We start from the raw sequence: 17,035 nt of genomic DNA, 5'->3' as shown, positions 1-17,035 counted from the left end.
ATATTTGCAAATGAAGCAACTGACAAAGGATTAATCTCCAAAATTTATAAGCAGCTCATGTGGCTCAATAGCAAAATAACAAACAACCAAATCCAAAAATGGTCAGAAGACCTAAATAGACATTTCTCCACAGAAGATATACAGACTGCCAACAAACACATGAAAGAATGCTCAACATCATTAATCATTAGAGAAATGCAAATCAAAACTACTATGTGATATCATCTCACATCAGTCAGAATGGCCATCATAAAAAAATCTAGAAGCAATAAATGCTGGAGAGGGTGTGGAGCAAAGGGAACCCTCTTGCACTGCTGGTGGGAATGTGAATTGGTACAGCCACTATGGAGAACAGTATGGAGGCTCCTTAAAAAATTAGAAATAGAACTACCATATGACCCAGTAATCCCACTACTGGGCATATACCCTGAGAAAACCATAATTCAAAAAGAGACATGTACCAAAATGTTCATTGCAGCTCTATTTACAATAGCCCAGAGATGGAAACAACCTAAGTGTCCATCATCTGATGAATGGATAAAGAAGATGTGGCACATATATACAATGGAATATTACTCAGCCATAAAAGAAACGAAATTGAGCTATTTGTAATGAGGTGGATAGACCTAGAGTCTGTTATACAGTGTGAAGTAAGTCAGAAAGAGAAAGACAAATACCGTATGCTAACACATATATATGGAATTTAAGAAAATAAAATGTCATGAAGAACCTAAGGGTAAAACAGGAATAAAGACACAGACCTACTTGAGAATGGACTTGAGGATATGGGGAGGGGTAAGGGTAAGTTGTGACAAAGCGAGAGAGAGGCATGGACATATATATACTACCAAACGTAAGGTAGATAGCTAGTGGGAAGCAGCCGCATAGCACAGGGAGATCAGCTCGTTGCTTTGTGACCGCCTGGAGGGGTGGGATAGGGAGGGTGGGAGGGAGGGAGACGCAAGAGGGAAGAGATATGGGAACAGATGTATATGTATAACTGATTCAATTTGTTATAAAGCAGAAACTAAAAAAAAAAAAATCAGAGCTCAATGGCAAAGAGAATGAAAACTATGGTGAGGTGCATTTTTATCTATGTAGAGAAGGTTTTACATAAAATTATTCTGAACTGAGCTCAATTTATTTATTCTCTCTATATTCAGTATGAATTAGAAATGCCTTAAATTGTTAAAAATTACCCAAGCCATATAGTTTTGCAATCATTCATTTCATTAAAATAAATGAGTACTTTTCAACCCAATTTTTCCAATTCTTATTTTTTTATAACTACTAAATTAAAATTCAGTGCACTAAAAACCCTCAACTTTCTCTCACTGTAAACCATTGAAGTTCCATCTGTCACTATAGAGTATCATTGATTTCATTTTAAGTCCTCATATAGTGACTAGATGCAAAAATCTTCTTTTGGCTAATAACACTTAATTAAAAGCAAAAGATAGAAGTAGTGATTTAAAACTACTAATTTATTTATGTTTTTCCAAGTAATTTTGTTCTTTGATTCTTTACTGGCAAGCAGGCAAGAAAACAACAACAAAACCTAGGTCCAAGGAATTGATATGACAAATCTAATCGCTGATCAGAACTCCCTACCCTGTATAAGATGGCAAGTTGCAGCTGTTTTAGAATCCTTCAGCTGGTCCATTACTTGCTGGTACATCAAGCCCTAAATTACTGATTTTCTTTGCCAAAGTCTGTAATATTGCTAACCCATGCTTTTTAAAAGACTTATTTTAAAAAGAACAAAAAAGTGAAGGCCAAATGAAAAGCAACAGGCTACTGGATTATAACTTTGGTCTTTTCCTACAATTAGCTCTATTTGTCCTAGAAAGCTCAATGAATCATTTGAATATGTACTGAAGAATTACTGTTCCCACCTCCTCCTTCCTTCCTCTGTCATATTGATAATTTGAAGAATTTAATCTCTTCTATTTTCTTGTTTTGAGCATTCATTCCTTTCTCCACCCAAAATATGAGGTAGTATTAGGCGGAATGGGTTTCTTAATCATCCAGCACCCCTTCCTCATAAAAACCACAGATGTGGTTGTTTTCTTGTCTGTTCCTTTGTAGTTGTCTGTGATTCATGGGTTGGCACTTTTGATAGTACTTTTGATAGTTTCTATCCAAGTCTGTCATTTCCATTCATTTCAGAGTTAAAGCTTGTATAAGTAAATAGTTTTGTTACCAGAAGAATCTTAAAGGCTTTGAAAGACTTCTAAAGTAGTCAAATCCATTCGAGTATTCAGTTGCTCTAACTTCCAAGGTTAAAGCCCCATTTCTCAAAGGCACAACTTTGAATGCTGCAGCAGAACACACAGGGCCTGACAAGTAGCAAGTGACTGATGATGTTACTGATTTTAGCCTTGGTTGGTTTTCTATATGGCACTTTACAATTCTCATAAAGTATATAAAAATAAACCAAAATTAACTTCTCAGAGCAACAATAAAAATAAAACTGTGTTTTTAATAAAACCACACAGTTATTGACACTTTCTAGCCCTACTATATGAATAATATACAAATGGAAACTTTCTGGAACCTCAAATTAGTGATATGCAGAAGGTGAACAGGTATTTTCAATCCCATGCAACCTCAAAGCTATGTTACCATTGTTATGATATATATTATTACATTTTACCATCCACCCATACTCGAGAGACTAGTGGGTAAAGTGATATAGAAGGCAGCTATATTTATTATTTTATGATTGTAGTGAAAATCTTAAGTTATTCCATTATGAAGCACTTACAGAGGTAAATACTTAAAAAAATAAGTTATGGATCTTCTTTCTATTTTATATACTGTTTATTTACTTCAGTTGTCTATAGATTCTGTAAACTTTATATGTGTATATGTAATAGTATTTTTATTTAGGCCATATTTTAATATAGAGAAATTTTATATTTTGAATAGGTAGTTCATGTAAAAATCAAAGCAAAATGGTACACAAGAAGAAGTCTCATTCTAATCTGTCTTATCCTATCACACTCACTCCTTACATAACCATTTTTAGTTTCTTGTGTATTTTCTCCATGTTTCTTTATGTAAATTCTAAGAAATACTATATATTCTCTTCCCCCTTTTCTTATATACTGTCCTAAAACTTTTTTTAAAATTTAAGAATACATTCTAGAGATAATTTACTATCAACACGAAGAGGGTTTTCTCATTTTTTTAAATGCTGCATAATTTTGATGTGTAGTTGTACCCTAAATTTTAGCTTGCTTTCAAACTCTAGAAAATGCAAGGTTGCTACACTGAAAAAGATGCCAGATGATTAAACTTACACATTTGTTATTTTGCACATGTTCAGGAATATCTACAGAAGAGATTCCCCAAAGCGGGATTGCAAAATCAAAGGATGATGCAGTTGTAATTTCAAGAGATGTTGCCAAATTTTCCTGCAGAGAAGTTGTTTCAACTTAACATTCTTGCCAACAGGTTATGAGAGTATGTTTTCTCCATTGTCCTATCAACAGATTGTGTGGCCAACCTTTTGGATTTTTGCATTTCTCTTATTTGGAGAGAAGTTAAACACCTTTTCATCTGCTGAAGAACAATTTATATATATATTTTTTTTTTTTCTTGTGAACTATGTATATACTTTGTTCTTTTATATAATGAGCTATTGGTCTTTTTCTTATTGATTTCGTGGGAATATATATATCCATATATATGGATAGTAATCTTTTTTTCTGTGATATAAAATTTTTTCAGTCTTATATTCTTATTTTGATTTTGCAGTGATAGTTTTTGCTATGCAGAAGTTTTTTTTTTAATGTACTTATAGTTTATTTGTTAGATTGTAATTTTGTGGTTTCTAGGTTTTGGGTCATGATCCTGCCCTACTGCAAGGTTATAAAATGATTCACTCATATTTTCCTCAAGCACATGCATGGTGTTATGTCTTTACACTTAAATCTTTTATTAATCTGCAGTTTACCTATTTCTTGAGATATGGATCTAAATTCTTAACCCAGTTGACCTTGGATCATTTATTCACAAATCCATATTAACGCTACTAATGTAAGATATTGCCTTTCTTAAATACAAAATTTCATATTCATCTGGGCTATTCCCAGTCTTTCTCCTCTGTTCTTTTGGTCTATATATGTATTTATTCATCTTTACCACACTGTTTTAATTACTGTGATTTATTTTTTAAAGTCTTCCTGAATATTCTTGCTTGTTTATTTTTTCCATAAGTATTTTAGAATCTGCATAACAATTTTAGAAGCCAGCCTTCTGTTTAAATCTAATTATTAAATCATTGCTATTTATGTTGTGGATTTTCTTATTCTTCAAGAGTCAGGCTTTTATTTTCCTGGATGCTCTTCAAAATTTCCAGATTTGGTAACGAAGACATTAACATCTTCTAGCTGTGTGCTCTTTTTTACTTTTTATTTTTATTTTTTTAACATCTTTATTGGAGTATAATTGCCTTACAATGGTGTGTTAGTTTCTGTTTTATAACAAAGTGAATCAGTTATACATATACATATGTCCTCATATCTCTTCCCTCTTGCGTCTCCCTCCCTCCCACCCTCGCTATCCCACCCCTCTAGTTGGTCACGAAGCACCGAGCTGATCTCCCTGTGCTATGTCGTTGCTTCCCAGTAGCTATCTATTTTACGTTTGATAGTGTATATATGTCCATGCCACTCTCTCGCTTTGTCCCAGCTTACCCTTCCCCCTCCCCGTATCCTCAAGTCCATTCTCTAGTAGGTCTAAGTGTCCATCAACAGATGAATGGATAAAGAAGATGTGGCACATATATACAATGGAATATTACTCAGCCATAAAAAGAAACGAAATTGAGTTATTTGTAGTGAGGTGGATGGACCTAGAATCTGTCATACAGAGAGAAGTAAGCCAGAAAGGAAAAACAAATGCCATATGCTAACACATATATATGGAATCTAAAAAAAAAAAAAAGGTCATGAAGAACCTAGGGGCAAGACGGGAATAAAGACACAGACGTTTTTTACTTATGAAAGTAACTTTGTCTCTGTCCTTCTGAACATGTGACTTGGCAGCTAAAAATCTTCAGTGACTCTCCATAGTATTTGGAGTCCAAACTACCGAACCTGTCATACTAAGACCTCCAAAGCTCTCTAGCCTCTGTACATACCATGCATCCCCCCTCTACCCATAGGGATTTATTTGCGATTCTGAAACAGTACGTTATCTCTTATAACAGGATATTGGCAAAAAACACCATATCACATTATTATTCAAGAGTCTGTCTCTAGCTCTTTTTGGAGCCCTCAGCCAAGGCATCAGCTCTTCTGTAAAGGTTTTCTTAGCTCTCACTGACTGATCCAGGTACTCCTCATCTGTGCTCCCTCAGCTTCCAGAGTACATCTCTTATACAGCTCTCATCAAACTTTGATGCAAATGATTATTTTAAAAGCCTTCACCATGTTTCTCAAGTATATGATTTTGTCTTAATATATGCACAGTCTCATGAGACAAGCATTGTAGATGCAAAATAGAAATCACTGAATGCCTGTTGAGTTAATTAATGTAATATAATTCTTGCAATAGGTGAAACATGGTTTTAATTTGTCTTTAATTAGCAGCTCAAACATCAAACTCATCTAAATTTTACAATATTGATGATAGACCTGAGATAGCATCCAAGATCCTTGGCAGGGACCTTAGTTTCTTTCCACCACTACATGATAGGCTGTTCATGCAAGTCTTCCACCAAGACTGAGTGTGGATGGATCAACGGAAGTACGTGCCAACACATGGTGTGAAGAGTAACCCTGGGTTATGTGTATAGACTTACTGAGTGGTGTTAGTTTTAAAACCATTTGCCACATGTATGATTATAAGTTGCTTGATAATTTTCACGGATTATAAAGGGACAGCCATATATAATATAAGATCATGTGGTTAATAATGCCTAAGTATGTAACTAAAGATTAAATTTCCCTCGGAGAAGTATAAATTCCTTTTAGCAGGTTAAACAAAGTTACCGCTAGCAGTAAATTCAAGAAAGGCTAAGATTGTTTGTGTAATAGTAGTAGGGAAAGATTAAGTATGACATCTAAGTCATAAAGCATAAAGGAAAAGTATGATAGACTTGACTGCATGAAGTAAAATGCTGTATATCAAAAACAACATGATCTTGCCTTGTAATCTAGAGGGAAAATACTTATAAAATATGACAAAAGGTCAATATATTTGTATAAGTAACTCACATATCGATATGAAAATTATTTTAAAATTTATACTGATATAGGACTTTAAAAAATTTATACTGGCATAGGACATTTCCAGATAACTTAAATGACTAAATTGCACCAGTAGTCAAAGAAACTTACATAAAAGAAAAATTTGTGGGCATTGTAGTAGGGTTAAATATACACACATAATACAAAGAAAAGACAGCTTCCTTCTTCCTTATAACTGCTTTGGTTTTTTCACAATCCTCCAATTCTCTGAGTGGTGGGAAAATGCTAACTTTACAATTAATAATATTGTCACTTTTTTTTCTGTTGTAAACTGTCTTAAGTCTTAGCAAAAGTATGACTGCTCCTTCTTCCTGGAATTCTTTCTTCTGTAGCCTTTTCTCACTTAAATCGATTAATCCATCCTTCTATTCATCCTGCAGATGTTGGCTTGACTGTCAATTTTTCAGGGAAACATATCTTGTCTTTTAACTAGGTAAAGTCTCTCTGTTAAATGTTCTTATACAGTCTTACCCTGTTTTCATAGTACATATTAAAGTGTAATCAGTTGACTAATCACCTATCCCCTGTTAGACTGTGTTTCCATCCACACAGCTAAGACTTTGTCTATTTTCTTATTTTAAACTAAACCCATTTTCCCTAGTGCTCAGCATGTGCCTTGGCACAAGATTGACATCCATTAAACATTATTTAAATGAGCAAATAAACAAGAGTCCTTGAGCAGTAGAAGCATAAGATGGTATAAAATCTTTGAAGATAAAAGTGCGTATACCCTATGACATACCACATATTCATAGTAATTTACTCTGAGCTGTACAAATATAAATGTAATTTTAACAATCATTATCTATAATAGTGCAAATCAGAAACAATATAAATGTCCAACAACAGGGAATTGCTAAAATAAATTACTTTAATGGAACACTTTATAAAATGCACTTTAAAATGGTATAAAGGTATAGTTTTAGAAGTGGGAAAATAATCACTATAAGGTACTGAATGAAGAAAAGCAGATTTTGTACATGATGCTTTGATTTTTTTTAAAAGAAAGACACACAGAGGCATACATACACAACTGTGTACAAATATTTTCAAAGCCATAATGTGAGTTTTATGTCTAGAGAATTTCTTCCTTTTGTGCCTTTTTATGTTTATTTCCTGAATTGAACATGTATTCCTTTTTTAAACAATATTTTTATAATAGTAGGTCTGATCATGGGAAAGTTATTATGTTGTTTAAATTGTACTACCCTTTAAAACCTGGTAAGTCAGTATTGTATGATTAAAAATAGCCAGGAAAAATCTGACGTAATAGGAGAAAAAAAGGTCACTGTGTTTCAGAATCACTGCATTCAGTATAGCTAGCTAAAGTTTTAGAATCATGTCTTCTTTTTCTACCTGAGGCAACAGATTTATAGAAAATAAGCTAATGGATTCAAAAGGTAAATACATTTTCAAAATCTTCCTCTAATACAAAGGTTACATCAGGCAATGGTTTACTACTAGACAAACTGGGCTTTGTGTCAAGGCTGGATTAAAGAATTTGGAGTTTAACTTTCTTGTCCCAGCTCAGTAGTGGCCATGAGTAGCTGGCAAAGATCAGGAGGATAAGTGAGCATCAGCTCATCCGTCCTGATGAAAACATCTTATTATGGACAGGGCAGAGTTGAGAGCCAAGGGTGGCCCAACCCTTCCTGAGTCAGTCATTCTTCTCGCTGAAGTCCTCTTCTCTACTGCCCGCCACAATGGAGGACTGCTACTCTGATGTTCATGCCAGAAACCGCAACCCTGAAGTGTAGCAGGGAAGGCATGTGGTTCACCTGCAGGTGTCTGACTACAGGATGTCTTCATAATTCATTGAAAATCAAGGTGCATATCCAAGTTGAGTAAATCTACTATATATGTCACCTCAATCTATTTTTAGATTTATGATGGTAGGAAATAGAAGCAAAATTAAAATTTGCTATTTTGTTACATCTGTGAATCAAGAAAATAGGGTGAAGGGAAGGGAAGAACATCAGTGTTTTGAGAGATGCTGGAGAGAAATTCAGAAATTTTGGGCTAGAAGTTACCTCTTGTATAAACTGTCTACGTGATTTTGGGTTAATCACATAAGTGGGCTTGGTCTCATTTTCCTTTTAAGTAAATAATGGATTATATAATATTTAATGTCTTTCATTTTCTAAATCTTATAACACTGTTTAATTTGTGAATGTATTAATCATCTTTTTAATAAAATGTATTCATGGATAAATTGTGCTACCATTTTTGTCAGTGATTCTAATCTTAAAGGAAAGAAAATCTCTCAAACTCTAATTTTAGCAACATTTTATTTGTAGTAAACATAATGAACAAGCACAATTTGTTCATTTATTTAATTTTTATCTTTGTGGAATAAACCAGCACTGATGATCAAATTCTTAACTCTGAAAAGAAAATGTTGTGGAATTGATTGTGATACTAGAGATGAATAAGAAGAACTGAAAGAATGGTGATTGTCAGGGGCTAGGGACTGGGTGAAACAGGGGAGATATTGGTCAAAGGGTACAAATTTTTCATTTATAAGATGAATAAGTTCTAGGGATCTAACATACAGCATGGTGATTATAGTTAACAATACAGGCATACCTCATTTTATTTATTGTGCATTGCAGGTATTGTGTTTTTTACAAATTGAAGGTATGTGGTAACCCTGTATCATGCAAGTCTAGTGGTATCATTTTTCCAACAGCATTTGCTCACTTTGTGTCTCTGTGTCACATTTTGATAGTTTTTGTGACATTTCAAACTTTTTCATTATTATTATATTTGTTATGGTGATCTGTGATCAGGGCTCTATGAAGTGATCTATTGTAATTGTTTTGGGGTGCCACAAACTGTGCCCGAATCAAACAACAAACAATTGATAAATATTGTTTATGTTCTGATTGCTCCACTGACTGGACTTTCCCCAGTCTCTCTCCCTCTCCTCAGGCCTCCCTATCCTCTTAGAAACAGTAATATTGAAATTAGGCCAATTAATAATCCTACAATGGCTTCTAAGTGTTCAAGTGAAAGGAAGAGTCAATTGATGTGGCAAACTTCATTGTTGTCTTATTTTAAGAAGATGTCCCAGCAACCCCAGCCTTCAGCAGCCAGCACCCTGATCAGTCTGCAGCCATTAACAGTGAGGCAAGACCCTCCACCAACAAAAAGATTGACTTGCTGAAGGCTCAGGCAATGATTAGATTTTCAGTAATAAACTATTTTTAATTAAGGTATATACTTTGTTTTTTTAGACATAATGCTATTACACACTTAACAGACCATAGTATAGTGGAAACATAACTTTCCTATGCACTGGGAAACCAAAAAATTTATGTGACTAGTTTTATTGCAGTGGTCTGGATCCAAACCCACGATATCTCTGAGGTATGCCTGTACTGTACTGTACATTTGAAATTTGCTAAAAGAGTAAATGGTAAGTGTTCTCACCACACACAAAGAAAAATGGTAATTATGTGAGGTGAAGGATGTGTTAATTAACTTGATTGTGGTAATCATTTCACACTATAAACATACATATTAAATAATCACATTCTACACCATTAAAAAAGTCATGTTGTACAACCTAAATTTATACAATTTTTGTCTGTCATACTGCAATAAAGCAGAAAAAACAAAAAAGAAAATCCAAGATCTGAAGACACTTTTAATTTCAGGTTTATGATCTCATCAGCTTGTAAATCACAAAAGTGAAATCCATCTCTGAAATAACTGAAGCAAAATAAATTAATCCTTATATCTATTATATAATTATCTAGAAGAAGTGAGAGCACACAACAGTATAGACTGTCTTATACTCTGAAAGATCATAGAAAACAAGTTGGCCTCAGAAACCAAGGGGAAAGACAAGGGGGACCAATAATGAGCACATTGGTTCAATTGCCATCTTAACCAGAGCCAGCAATCTTTTGTCTTATTCTGTTATGACCTATTAGTCCTCATAAAGTCTGATATTAAAATAATAAGGAGTGATAACCTCTGTCTGAAGGGACTGTCAACTGAAAGTTAAAACTACTTTCCTACCTAAGTCTAGATTTCTCTCCAATGTCTAGCCCTGAGGCAGCATCATTTGGAGGAAAGGACACAAACATATGAATTGGAAAGTCCTGAATTCAAATAACAATTCTGGTGTTTTGTCATACAACGAATCTAAAACACCTTCCTCCATGAAATTGGGGTAATCCCACTATACAGAATTGCTGAATAAATACATAATATATTATTTCAGGCATTTAATATTTCCTTATTAATTTTAGTTCTTTTCTTTTCTTTATCAATCTCATTATATAGCTAGATGATGATGATAAATGTAGAGATCAATGACAGAGATAGATAGAAAGATAGATAGATATATAGATAGGCAGGAGACCTAAATAGCCCCCACAGTGCAGTACTAAAGAGAGCAGAGGCAGAACACTTTACCTGGAGCATATGTAAAGCCAAGATTTGCCATCTAGTATATGCTCAGTTTCAAGAATTTTCCAGGGCTCTCATCACTAGAGGCTATTTTAAATGTTTGATATGTGAGCAGAGGTAGACGGAGGCAGATATTTCTTCTACTTCAAGTAGAAAAGCTAGTATTATCAGAGATGAGTGCTCTATTTAGAAATGTTGAGGCCAGGTGCCTCCTTGGTGACACTGTTGGCCTTCCTGTCCCTTCTGCTTAGCATCTCACTTGGCCCAACTGCCTTGAAATTCAACAACTGGGAGGAAGCCATGACTTGCTTATAATGTGAGGGTGTAGATGCATATGAGGTGTGCTGTTTTGGATACTCTAGGTAACTTCCCTCCTGGAAATGGATTTCTGTTGTAATTCATCATTGTCCCTTTGCCTTATATTCCTACCTAATAAAATGGATTTCCGTTCCATAAACCCAGAAAGTCTTCCAAGAGTAGAAATGAATGAATCACTATGGTTTTCTAAACAATGGACTTGCAAAATCTTGAGGGTGGTTCTGGAAAAATTTTGGTTCAAGGACTATGGCAGCAGAAAGGATGCCTCTGTTTCTTACATTATGTATGCCTTACTGGTGTGAATTAATAGTAAGTTTGGAGCCACATTCTAGGTAGGTGACAGATTTATTTCAGGTAGTCTGAAGCTTGCCTCTATGTTAGTAAACATCAGTCACCAGCTAAAGATAAGTGAACTGTCATTGGCTTCCTCAGGATGAATTAAGGATAATATCTGAATCATGTTTTAAAGTGAGGTTCACATAATATAGAAAAAAGGAAATGCTCTCAGGAATATGATTCAAGTTGGGACCCAACAAATCTGTGTGCTCCAAATCAACCAACCTATTCTCAGCCTCCCTGTCACCATTGCCAAGAGTGAAAACAGGTTGCTAGAACCCTATGTCATCATAGAAAGAAACTACTCTCTTTCCCAACCCTCCAGTACTCATAGGTTTGCCACCATTATCTGTATCGAGATCATCAGGATTAATAATTTTATGTTCTTTATCCTCATGTAGATCAATCACCTTTAAAAATCTTACACATTTAAGGTTAATCTAATTCTTATATTCTAGTGCTTATTAAGCTCAATGGGGGCAACATTTACCCCCTACCTTGTCCTGTTTTCTCTGCATCCCCTTATCACTCTGGCTGCTTTATTTTTCTCCAGAGCAATTTACTATGCAGTTTTCTATTTGTTTTTCTGTTTTCCCCACTAAAATGTAAGTTCCACTTTAAAAAAAAGGTTTTGGCTATCTTGTTCACTGCTGTTCCCCAAGCATATAGAACTTGGCATAGAGTAGATAATTAATAAATATTTTTGAATATATGCATGAATGGAATTACTAAAACTGTAAATGATATTAATAATATATATTTAGCAAGTATTTATGAGTACTTAATATACTATATATAAATTATAAAAGATATTAAATCTTGCTATATAATGTCTAAACATCCCAAGATAACAAATAAACTAAGATTTATCTTTCCAATAAATCAAGGATCTACAACATTAATTATAAGTTCTGAATGTTGGAGAGCCTACAGTTTTCCAGTTCCAATGAAGTATTAAATAAATTCCTATATTCAAGTATTTCAAAACACTGTTCAGCAAATGAGGCTTGTACATAGATAAAACACAAAGTGGGAAATGTAATCCAAAGAGAGCTACAGATAAAATTACTTGACTGTATTAAGGTAATTACAATTTGGCGGTCAAAAACACTGCAGAATTCAGCAGCAAATACTTTCTCTTAGTGTGTTATGATTGAATAATTGAATACAGTTTTATATTTTAAACCTCACAGTCTTAGGTAGTTTCAAACTAATATAATGCAGAAAATTATACTTGGTGACAGCTTATATCAGTGCCTCTCAAAATTTAATGACATATACGGAGTACTATACTTAACTAACACAACATTGTAAATCAACTACAGTCCAATATAAAATAAAAATTAAAAGAAATTAATGTGCATTTGAATCAACTGAAGATCCTGTTACAATGCAGATTCCTTTTTTTTTTTTACATCTTTATTGGAGTATAATTGCTTTACGATGTTGTGTTAGTTTCTTCTGTATAACAAGGTGAATCAGCTATACATACACATATATATTTTCATATCCCCTACCTCTCGCATCTCCCTCCCACCCTCCTTATCCCACACCTCTAGGTGGTCACAAAGCGCCAAGCTGATCTTCCTGTGCTACGTGGCTGCTTCCCACTAGCTATCTATTTTATATTTGGTAGTGTATATATGTCCATGCCACTGTCTCACTTTGTCCCAGCTTACCCTTCCCCCTCCCCATGTCCTCAAGTCCTTTCTCTACGTCTGCGTCTTTATTCATGTCCTACAATGCAGACTCTTATTTGCAGTAGATCTGAGGTAGGACGTGAAACTCTGCATTTCTAATGAACTGTCAGGTGTTGCTGGTAAAGTTGCCAAACCATGAGCTAAAAGTTGACAGCAATGTCCTAAACACTGCCATAGTCATTAAACAATGATCATTATAGCAACTGAAATTTTAAAAAATGAGCCAGGGCTTCCCTGGTGGCGCAGTGGTTGAGAGTCTGCCTGCCGATGCAGGGGACACGGGTTCGTGCCCCGGTCCGGGAAGATCCCACATGCCCTGGAGTGGCTGGGCCCGTGAGCCATGGCCGCTGAGCCTGCGCGTCCGGAGCCTGTGCTCCGCAATGGGAGAGGCCACAACAGTGAGAGGCCCGCATACCGCAAAAAAAAAAATAAAAAATAAAAAAATAAAAATAAAAAATGAGCCAAAGAGAAAGTCAATTGAATTTGATTTTATACTTTGAAAACTGACACCTAAAACATGCATCAATACATTTTCACTAGTATCGCTATCAAGCAGAAATTTCAGTGTGCTGTGCAGAAAGCTCTAACTGTGACTTAAGATGAAAACATATTAAGATTATAAATCTTGCCTGCTATAGTGCTTCCTTATATATTCATTCTTTTGAAATAATGCTTGTGAGGTACCCACAGGGTTCTACTGCAGTACCAGGTACTATGTAAAAGAGAATTTAACAGAACCACTTATTTCTCCTTCAAGACCTAGCCAACCAGCCCCTACCCAAGGTATCCAGTTGTAAAACCTGATAATATTTTTATATGACCCGAAGGTCATTTTGAACATCCTTAAGGTCTTATTAGGAATTAAGAAAGTTTTTCAAATTTTTCTGAGTTCTTTGTGAAACCTCATTTTCAATTTGATCTTTTACCAAATGCTTGCTAGTGAAGTCACTGAAGATTGAAATTTTGCAAGAGAAGATAAAATTGATCTTCTAAGTGTTAGAATAAGTAAATGCAAATTTAAAGAAAGGTATGCTTTATTTCATTTACAATAGATATTGTGCACCCAGACCAGAAACAAAAGGTAAATGCAGCTATGGTTTAGGACAATTAACTCTCATACAAACCCACCTTTCTGACAGAAGTCTGACACCTTTCTGACAGAAGACCAAGTATGCACTTGGTCACAATATATTATGAAATGTGCTAAAAACTGAAAATAAATATATGACTTCTTACACAGGTAACTTAATCTACATGGGGTCTCAGAAGGAAACCACAGAATATTTCACATATATATTGAAATTTATAATATATTATATATATTAAATAATCTATATATTAAAATTTCATATACATTCATATATGTTAGAGGAGGTGATATGTAAGATGGGAAAGTAACATCTAATAAGAGTTTTCATGGATAAATACTTCTAGAGGGAATGCATAATCTCTGCTGAAACTTACAGGTTCAAAAGAACTGGGCATATATGGGGAAATAATAAGTACTTTGCTGCAGTTGGAGAAAACTGCATATGGATGGAGAAGGGGAAGCAGGAGATGCTGAACAGAGAATTTTGTTACAGAATTTTGAACAGTTACAGAGAATCTTGTGTGCCTTATTTGTTAGGGTGCTGAGAATTTATCTTATAGCAAAAGAAGAATCATTAAACATGCCCTTATAAATACTGTTTTCTAGAAAGCTAACATTAGTAGAGGTATAGAGGATGGACTGGTTGGAGAATGTCTTGAGGTCACCTATCATCTACGAGCTTATTGGCCAGAAGAAAGAAAGATGCTGAAAGCCCAAACCAATGAATTAGCAGTGGGAATACAGAGGAAGCAAAGAGCATTTGTGTGTGTGTGTGTGTGTGTGTGTGTGTGTGTGTATTGTACCTCTGTGTGGATGGATGGATGGATATATACATATATATATATATATATATATATATATATATATATGGTTTATTGAGTAATTAGATGCATGGTACCTCACAGGGTTGTCTATAAATACTGAAAATTTGTGAATGGTGATGTGCTCTTAATATAAGGTACTGATGAAAAATTTTAATACACATATGAATCAGTAAGAAAATCTCTACTTACATGATGTAATTTTGAGTGTGTCTTGTCAGAAAAATAATACATTTTTTCATTAGGATTTTGGGAGAGATTTGTTATGAATATGACCTTGTCTTCCACATCTTTATGGAATCCTCTAAGATATGAAGAGTGTCAGAATACACCACCGCAAAATACATCACTTTGGCCTCACGATTATTTTGAGCTAAAGATACTAAAAAAACAGCACACGCAAGAAGGGCATTTTAACTTCCTTTTTTCTTCCTGAAAATGGGAGATTAAAACTTCCATGTGAAAGGTGCCTTCCCTGTACCAGGAGAAAAGAAACATTCTTCGATGGAGAGTCAAAGCCAAGAGTTCTCTATACAAACAGAGCTTGTTGAAATAATTCTTATCTTTCTTTTGCTTCTGCATATAGTTTAGTTAATTTTCCACAACTGTGTCCCTTTGTTCAACCCAGGATAATAGCATGTAGGTTTTGCCATTTCTCTGGGGCTGCACCCCATATGAGGGTTCCCATATCATGTAAAACACATAAATTTGTATGCTTTTCTCTTATTAATTTGTCTTATGTAAGTTTAATTCTCAGGTACAACCAAAACACCCTGAGAGGGTAGAGGCAAAAATTTACCTTTGCTACAGCTCTGTCAGCAAAATTTGGGAACTCTTCATATAGAGGAAAAAGCAGTATTAGAATATATATTACCATAGTGTACTGTAACTTCGGATGCATTTTCTTACCTCTCCTACTTTCAGTATTATGTAAATGAAATTAATATCAGGGTGTGATTTCTCCATGAGTTCCATCTGTTTCATAGCTAAGGACCATGAGATCATTTGGTGTAATATATTACCTCAAATATGTATGCTTTTAATCATAAATAAATCTGGATAAGAGAATAAGACTTGTCCAGCACAACTAAATCCAACTATGAAAAGTGACACAACATGATACGTTGGTTTAATAGTGGCATATTTATACAGAAAAGTGATCACATTAATTTATGGATATCACTACTCCTGGGGAATGCTTAAATCACTCAAGGGTAGTGATAAGTGTGAGTAGAGGTGTAGCAAGGTCCCAGGGAAGAGAGATATGCCAAGTGCATGCTCTGATGTATCCCAAGCCTTCTGTAGGGTTGCAAAACTGATGAATGCAACGTCCTGTGAGTGTGCACATACTTGCACATACCCTCATGGCTCCACATCCAGTAAACACAGGTTGTTGCTGTGTCAACTTGTTTTGCTTTTCTTTTTACAGTTTGCTGGAAATGTAGATTAAAAGAGCAGATTGATAAGCTATTTTTGTTTTCTCTAATAAACCTAGGGTAGATTTGGATATAGTTATTGGGCTTTCAAATTCCACATTTTGCTCATTGTTGAAAGGTTTTTGAATAGAAAATATCTGCTAAATTCCAATGCAATAATTACATTCTTTCTCTCAAATAACCACTGATATATTCCTTTTTTAAATGTGTAAAAGATCATGAGATTTAAATCTAAGATGATGAACTTATGTGAACTCCTCCTATCAGGGAAGATTTAAAGTTAATAGGTCATGTTAGAAATTGTCATATGAATTTCAAAACTGAGATAGAAAGAGAAACAGAATCAGAAACAGAAAAAGAGAGAGACTTTGTTGAGAAAGAGAGTTGGGAAAGATAAAAGTATTCCCCAAAATGACTTCTTACTGAAGAGTGAGGTTTAAAATTTTTTTGCAGAAAGTTCTCTTTGTGAATCTGACTGTGAGATTTTTAGCTCATTGATACTTTATAAATGCAAAGCAACTTGGATTTATCTCATTTTCTCATACAACAGGGGTAGTGCCATTCCATTTTCTAGTCCCATATGCAAAATAATGGCTCCTCTTGCATGCCTCAATAACTTTTGAATTTAAATTAGGTCATGAAGGTAAGAGGGGAG

The sequence above is a fragment of the Mesoplodon mirus genome, assembly GCF_964341445.2.
Source record: "Mesoplodon mirus genome assembly, chromosome: 14".
Classification (NCBI taxonomy): Eukaryota; Metazoa; Chordata; class Mammalia; order Artiodactyla; family Ziphiidae; genus Mesoplodon; species Mesoplodon mirus.
This window is presented reverse-complemented; position numbering follows the sequence as displayed.